The sequence below is a fragment of the Pinus tabuliformis genome, chromosome X, assembly GCF_031772625.1.
Source record: "Pinus tabuliformis cultivar Carrire ecotype Pingquan chromosome X, CPIR1, whole genome shotgun sequence".
NCBI classification, from domain to species: Eukaryota; Viridiplantae; Streptophyta; class Pinopsida; order Pinales; family Pinaceae; genus Pinus; species Pinus tabuliformis.
Genome location: NC_142308.1, coordinates 14,740,196 through 14,748,818, shown reverse-complemented (window position 1 = coordinate 14,748,818; position 8,623 = coordinate 14,740,196).

Below are 8,623 nucleotides of genomic sequence, written 5' to 3'. Positions count from 1 at the left end.
TCTTTGCCTTTTGACTGATACTCTTTCATCTAATACTCTTTGACTAAGCTGATCTACTGCTTTTCTTTTACCACTATGTATCCACTGTTTACTTTGCATTTTCATAGTAAATCATTTAATTTTTCCCAATTCTCTATATCTTGTAATTTAATATTTACCATTCTTCTATAGACTTCATCATCTTCTGTGTATTTTACAAAGGTGGGCTTGTTTACAAAAAGGTGTTTTACCTCATGCTAAAGGTAAAAGAGGTTCTCAAAATTCTGGTACAGAACCTTTCCTGTAGGCATCCCTTTCATAGAGGAACTATTGGCTTGCTCTCTTGCCACTTCTCTGATTTTCCTGTTATAGTCTTCATGTGGCATTAACGTGTCATTTATTACCAATGGATTTGGTAGACCTTTCTGCCTCAAAGCATCAAATTTAACCATGAACCTGCCTATAGCCAGCTCCATGGTTTGGCATTTGTCCTCAAGGTGCATCATTAAGTTCCTCTTGGTGAGCACTTTCTTCACCTCTAATATAGTGCCAGTGTTGTCAGCTATGTCCAACTCCTACAATTCATATTTATTCTTTGAGTTAAGGCATTGGATTATTCTTGAGGCTTCTTCTGGCATATTTCCAAATTCAGCCTCAACTCTTTGAATTTCTTCAATAGCCTTTTTGACTAAATCATTTTGTTCAAATATAACTTGTATAGATGGCCAAATATTATTGACAGAGTTGATGATATTAGCCCATAGCTATTCTTTTGCTTGGGCAAGTGGCTCCTTCAATGTTAATTCTTTTTCCAAGTTCTTTATCCTCTCAATCAACCTGTTTGACTTTTGTACTTCATTTTTATGCATAATCTGAGCCAGTTTCTTCTCATCCTCTAGAATCCTTATATGTTCTTTGAGTCTATTTATTTCAGTGGACTGAATGGACATGTCTTCGATAGCTTTGACCAGTTTACTTGCCTCATCACTTGGATGAGCTGCTGCTATTGTTGAACCTGTTGCTGATGTAGTTGTTATTGCAGATGGAAGTGCTATAGCTAGTGGACATGTTGGGGCCAATGAAGCTGCCAAAGTTGAAGGAACTGCTGCAGTAACTATAGGAATAACAATGGCAGTGGTTGTCTCAAGGCTGGTCTGTTCCAGCTATATTAAATAGTCCAATTCACTCTCCATTCCTTTCATTTGAGCATTTAGTTGAAGAATGAGATCCATCATTTCCTCCTGCTGGGTTTGGCTCTCTCATACCTCCTTGGCCTATGGATTTTCATAAGGAGGCAAATTCAGTTGTTTCTTCAAAGCATCAATATCCTGATTTTTCTTCTTTATCAGTTTTTCTTCTGCCTTGATGTCACTTGGATTATATCCGATCTCATTCACCAAGTCTTCTTGTGACTTGATTTTGTTATCCTTGGCCTGTGAGGATGCCTTTTCTATCTTAAACTGTGTTGTTATGTTGTACAGAGAGCTTTGAAGTTTCTGCACAGTCATTGCTTTGTTAGTCATTGTGAAGTAAATCATTTCACCTACCTGCTTATGGAATTCGATTTGATCAATAGGGTAAACATCCCTAGCCAAAACTTCAAATTGTGTCTTCCTATAGGCTACTGACGATCTAGCCTACTGGACTGTAGGCTACATAAAGGTCATTTGCATCTTACCAGTCTTAATGTCAAAGGCTGACATTAATCTATTCTAATTGGCAGGTGTTTTTTTGAAGTACTGGGCATATGTTTCAGCCTTTAATGTCTCATTCCTCAACTTGATTTCTTTTTACTTCTCTTTTATATCTTTCTCTTTATCCACTAGTTTGTTGGATGAAGAGAATTCGACGTTAAGTCGTTTTTCAATAATTTGAGTGTTTAAGGTAGAAGGTTGATGAGTTTCCTCTGAAACTATTGGACCTTTACTTTTTCCAACCATTGTGTCAGTATCAACGATTTCAACTGTCTCAATGGTGTCTTCTTGTTTAGTTACAAGATTAAGCTTGGGCTTCTTCCTATAACTAATTTCAAACTTGACATCTGTAGTGTCCATCCCAGAGCTAGAACCTTCTTCCCTGGTTCTTTTTACATTTATGTTGTGCACGGCTGGAGTCTGTAGAATGGGACTAATACCCATCTGTTCTTGTAGGGTTGGAACCTGCAGAAAGGAACTAGTATCAATCTTCTTTTCCACATATAGCAAGGTATTTTCCACATCTATTAAAGTATTCTCCAACCACTCTCACTGGTTGGCATATCTTTCAATGTCTGGCCTGGGCTTAGGTATGAAAGGAATTAACTTGAATTGGAGCCTTAGCTTGTTTATGACTCCATTAGAGTCATACTTCCACATGAAACTGCTTTTGAAGTTCATTTGTTGTAAGATTTTCTTTGCCTCTTGTCCAACTTCCCTATTATTACAAATAAAAGGGCCCAATTTGTTTTTGATCTTAAACTGAATTTTCTTCCTAGCTAACAGAAAATTAACCTCATCAGAGTTTATGATCTTCCTGAAATACTCTAATGCAAATATCCTCATGGGGAGGTATTTAGGCAATTTTTAGGGGGTGAGCTAGCATCCATATATCCTGATTTCTGTGTGGTCCTGGTATAGATACCAGTATCCCACTGTACTGTTTTTAGACAACTGTAAAACTCTCTCAATCTCATCATTTGTCCTGGGTTGATAGCTATTGGTTAGCATGTTTATCATTGGATGAACAAATGAATCAATGAACTCTTTATAACTAAAAACAATGGAATATATTTGGATCAATGGTGTCCAAAAGATGATAGATCTTGGATGGCCCTTAGTGTCTAACTTTTGGATGTTGACTGGAAACTTGTCTGACTGAAAATATAGGAACATGTGAAACAATACTGATGAGTATTTGAATACTCTCTCATTTGGCAATTTGATAAACTGTTCATGGATTATGTCTGCCAAGAACTAAGCAAAGTTGTAAATTGTAGCTGGAGGCTTTCTTGGGAAAAAAATAGGAAGTAAAGCAAGTACAACCTCATCCACATTCTCATCAGTGGTGTATCCTAGAATACAAGAGAGCATGGTTATAATTTGTCTAGCTCTCTCAGAGAAAATGGTGGCAGCATATGGAGGACTATCTGTAGGAGTATGAGACTCTTCTATGATGAAAGTCTGAAAGATTTGAGCTTTCTTGGGAAGGTATAGCTTTGTGTAGAGTTCAAGTAAAGCTTCAATGGAAAGGGGGGTCTCATTTGGGCTTGGTTGGATCTACAAAATTTGATTTATTGACTCTACAGTAATGGTGAATAAAATCTGCTGGTCAGGGGAGACTATAGCTCTTTGACTTGGGATATAGCAAGCTTGGCAGAAGTGGATGATTTCTAGGAGTAGGTGTACTTGTGGGAGCAAGTATCTGGGCAAATTTGATTCCCATAGGTGAATGCCATCATTCTGGTTCAGGAATTTATCTTAACTCTAGAAGTGGAGTTTTAGTAGGTGGCTAGGGGAAACGGTGTCCTTAATTTGAAAATATTTGCCGGCTAATGGGAGGTGGTCAATATCCAGGCAAGGGGTTTGCAGGGGTCTTACATCCAAAGTGCTTTGGGAAGCCATAATGTGGTTTATTCAACTGAATTACTTTTTCTCTGGCTTTAGGAGTAAGGTCAAAAGCTCTGGAACAGTGGGGAGGGTAATTACAATATTTCGAAAAGGGGTTTCGATGAACAGTAATTTTTTCTTCAGTTTAGTAAGGCTTTTTAATTAATTTAATTAATTAACCTTTTAATAATTATTGTGCATAGCTCAAATTTACAGGGTCGTTTTGGTTCTTTCAAGAATACCTGGAAAATGATGATTTGGTGCGCAGACAGGGTTCTGTGGTAGCAACAGAGGTTTCTGAGGCTTCAATTATGTATTTGTTGCTTCAATTTGGTGTCTGCAGCATCTTCTGGTTGCAAAAGGTGGTTAAAATGTTTGCACAGAGGTTCAAAGTTTCAGAATTGGTTAACATAGGTTCTTGCAACGAAAATGAATGAAAAGAGAAAAAGGGGGCTTTTTCGGCCTTTTAACCAACAACAGTCACGATTTGGCGTGCGATTTAGTAAATGAACAGTGGGTATTTTTATTTTACGCGATGAGGTGCTTTTATGCCATATTGCACCGCTTTTGGGTGAAGGGCGATATTTTTTGTGAGCACACGATATAACCTAGTGCTGCCACGTAGCAAAACAGTGTTGGGCCAAAACCTCAAATCTCACTTGCTTTTGGATCATTAACTGTCAGATGATGAAACTACGCGATATGGATATGCTCCATTGGATCTAGAGGTTGGAGATCGGAGGGCTATCGTGCGGTGAAGTTACACGGACGGAGTTGGGATGTGGTTGGCGGGGCCTTGGTTTAATTACAATGAAATGTGATTAATTGAAAAGTAATCACGAGATTTTAATATAAGCAATGGGTTAATAAAATTTTGGGGACCATAGGTTATATGGTGGAGTTTTTAACTATACACCAAGGTTTGGTGACTTAAAAGGGTGTTGGGGACTATAATGTGGGGGACATTAAATACATAAAGCAGGGGTATAGTTTTAGGAAATAACTTAGGATAAATGGGTTTAGTGGGTTTTTAAGGGGGAAAACGGAAACAAATAAGGGGGGAATGTATTATTTGTGATGGGAATGGGTTTCACACTAGGGAAAGTGGTTTTGGGAAGGGGGAATGATTTTTAAAGGGTAATGTCTAGCAAAATGTGTGAAACAAAGGGGAAAAAGGTCAAGATGAAGGGAAAGGGTTTTTACAATAGGAAATGAAGAGGGAAGGGGTGCTTTGGAACCAAGAAGGGGACAACATTAGGGGATGAAAAGTAATGAAGGGATAATGAGGGGAAATTAATAAACTAAGTATGTGGGGGTCTAGTGAAATGAGGGGAAATTAATAAATAAGCTTTAGTGAACATCCTTCCTCTTTGACAATTCCTCCTGCACATGAAATGTAGGATTAAGCATGATGAAAGTGCTTTTGACTTAGCAACCTTGTGCCCTTGCAAAAATTCTTCTACTTACCCTTTATTTACCCTAGCATTTTCTCTTCATTATTTGGGTGCGTTTGAGCTCGCTGACCCTGATGAGCCTAGGTATTGCAACAAGTGTTGGGTTGTGCTATATTCTTTCCATGAATAACCCACGTAGTTAACCAGGGGGTTAGAAGGGGGGCAGAGCCCCCCCCACCCTTCGTTGTGCTGATTGCGTAGCGAGGGGAGTCACAGGGGGTTTGAGGGATGTAGGTAACCCCACTCTATGGGGTCCTGGGTAACGCCCTGGAAAATTTTGGTTTTGGACCCTACATTAGGTTGGGCGGACCTACCTATGGTTTTGTGCATGATTTTCGCACATGGTTTTGGACGCGATGGTTTTCAGTCCATGGTCTTGGACGTGATGGTTTTCAGTCCATGGTATTGGATGTTTCGACATGTATAAATATGTATTGTAACATTGAAAGAACATAATAATGAAAAATCAAGCCGGTAGTCCCGGTTTTGGGATCTAGGGGAAAATCTCTGTGTATATGTGTTATGCTCTCGCTATTGTTTATTTTCTGTGTTTTAGAATTCGTATGCAGCTAATTTATGTACGGGGTTAAAACCTACATTTGGTATCAGAGTTTTTTTGGCTTCAAGGGGATGCCTTTATTGCTGAGGGGTTTCACTCGGGCCTGTGGTAGACCCTGTTCAGTGGGAGATATGCGAGATCAATTCCAGTGGTAAAAGAATATGGCGAGCAGTGGAAAGATAGAGATCGAGAAATTTAATGGTTAGAGTTTTGAATTGTGGAAACTCAATATGGAGGATCTATTGGTGGATAAAGATTAGTCGATCATGGTAGATCCAGGCACTAAACCAATAGGAGTGACTGATTGAAAAATGGAAGAAGTTGGATCGAAAGGCAAAGAAAACAACACGATTGTGTCTCAGATTCAATATTGCTTAATGTATCAGGGGAAGCTTCGGCGAAGGCTTTGTGGGACAAGTTAGGGACTTGTACCAATCTAAGTCTCTAGTGAATAAACTGTTCCTGCAGAAAAAGCTATATAACCTGAGGATGAAAGATGGAGACTCGGTGTTACACTAAAAAATGTCACCATGGCTATTTACAGTTAGTATGGCTCTATCAACAGTCATGCTATCCTCTTAGGCAAGTCTTATGCCTCTGCTCTCCATGTCAAACTCCAAAAAGAGAGAAAGTCTTTATAAATGTACTTATCTCTGGGTTCGCAGGTTCTCTCAACCTTACCTGCGGGTACGCACCCAATGTTCACAAAAGTTGCGTACCTGTACGCTCTGTATGTAAACGGGTAGGTGCGTCCCCCTGTAAAGGTCAAAATGCGCAAGTTTCATCTTTAAAAAGTTACTTGTGGTCATTTCTAGAGAATTCTAGAAGGTTGTTCGACGTGTATTGAGCGCCTCCAGATGGTTCATGTACCCCTACCAAAGAGGAACTTATCCCATCAATAAGGGAGCTATCCCATCCAAAGAGGGGATTATCCCATTGATGGTGGACCTGAATAACTTCCTCTAGAGCACTATAAATACAGGCATTGGGCCAGAAGGAGGGAGAGGTTGGAAGCTAAACATTTCTAAGGGTAGATGCTGCTGGAATTAGGACTCCCATTTAGAAGCTTGTGAGGAGAGATTGCCATCTTTGCTTGTTCTATTTGGAAGTGGGTGAGCTTTGTCAAAGTAAAGGAGAACTCTTGATGGACCCTGGGAGGGACTTGCACAACACCAAGGCTCAGGTTGTATTTTTTCCTTTTGTTACCTATTAATGCAAATGAGTCCATTCTTCTCAATAACTTGTTATTTATGAGTTGTTTCATGTACTCCTTGGTCTATGTGTTAAATATGTTTTATTCTATGAGATTATCAAGTGCTATTTAATCGTTTGATTGTTAGTGGATGCAGGTTTCAAAGTGAAGGAGGAGCTCATCCGGATCAGCGAGGCTGGACTGCTACAACAGCATGGGGCTACAGGTAGGATCTAAACACTTGATTTCTTATATAGTAAATGCATGTTTAGAGAAGGATTTCTCTTATTTGTCTTGTTTGTCACTAGAGAGTCTTAGGCTCCTAGGGAGGTTGGTTGTGTCCGCACTATCGACTCTTTCCGCCTGACACTCGGTGATAGAGCATCTGAATGCGTTTAATACTATGGCAAGTCAGTTTTCGTCTGTTGATATCAAAATTTCAGATGAAGATAAGTGCATTAGTTTGTTGTGTTCTCTACCAGATTCGTGGGATAGTTTGGTTATTGCAATAGGTAGTAATGCAACTGCCTTGCAGTTTGATGAAATAGTCTCATCCTTGTTGACGGAGGAGATGAGACGGAAAAATATGGAGAGACAGAATGGTGATGCCTTGTCTATACGAGGACGATCCTAGAACAGAAACAAAAATAACTCATCGAGTGGGAGATCTAAATCTCCAGGAAAACTTGTAAAGGTGGTGTGCTAGAAATGCGGAAAGGAAGGGCACTACAAAAGGGACTGTAAACCTAAATCTCTTGAAAAAGGAAAGGGATCTGATGATGCTCCTTCTGCAAAGGTGAAAACCACCTTAGATGAAGGTGGGGATGTGTACTTGGCTTCTTCAAGTACACATGTAGATCATGAGGCATGGTTGATTGACTCAGGTGCATCCTTTCACTTCACTCCCCATAGAGAGTGGTTTTTTGAGTATGATAAATATGATGGTGGTGGTTTCTTCTTAGGGGATGATAGGAAGGCTAGAATCGTTGGTCGCGAAAAAGTAAAGTTGAAGTTGCAAGGTGGAAGGGTTAGAACACATCCGGGTGTTTTGCATATTCCTGCATTAGCCCGAAATATGGTTTCTGTAAGCAAGCTGGATGATGTAGGTGTAAAAATAGTGTTTGAGAAGGATACCTGCAAGATGGTTCAAGGAGCACTGGTATTGATGCGAGGAGTTCAGACTGGAACTCTGTAAAATTTGCAAGGTAGCACTGTTGTTGATGGGTGCAACAGTTCTGTGGTTCCTGAAAGTGGAGTAGAAAATCTAATGGTCTCTGGAGAGAAGTCCATGTTGCGGCATCAAAGGCTTGGACATATTGGAAAGAAGGGCCTTCGAATACTTCATGGTAAAGGTATGGTAGAAGGTATGAGTAATAGCTCTCTGGATTTTAATTTCTGTGAAAATTGTGTATATGGGAAGCAGAATCAGGTGAGTTTCCCCTCTGGTCGTAAGAGGGTGAAACAGATATTAGAGCTTCTGCATAGTGATGTGTTTGGACCTGTGAAGGTTCCATCACTGGGTAAGTCTGTGTACTATGTATCATTTATAGATGACTTCTCAAGGAATACATGGATATATTGCCTTAAGAAGAAATCTGAAGTATTTGATACGTTTAAATAATTTAAGGCTCTAGTGGAAAACCAGATAGAGAAGAAGATAAATGTGTTGAGGACAGATAATGGTGGAGAGTTTTGCAGTAAGGAATTTGAAGAATTCTGTAAGAAGTGTGGTATAACATGGCAGAAGACTACTCCATATACACCTCAGAAAAATGGAGTTGTAGAAAGAATGAACAAGACGTTGATGGGAAGGGCAAGAAGCATGGTCAGTGGTGTCGGGTTAGGGCAAGAATTT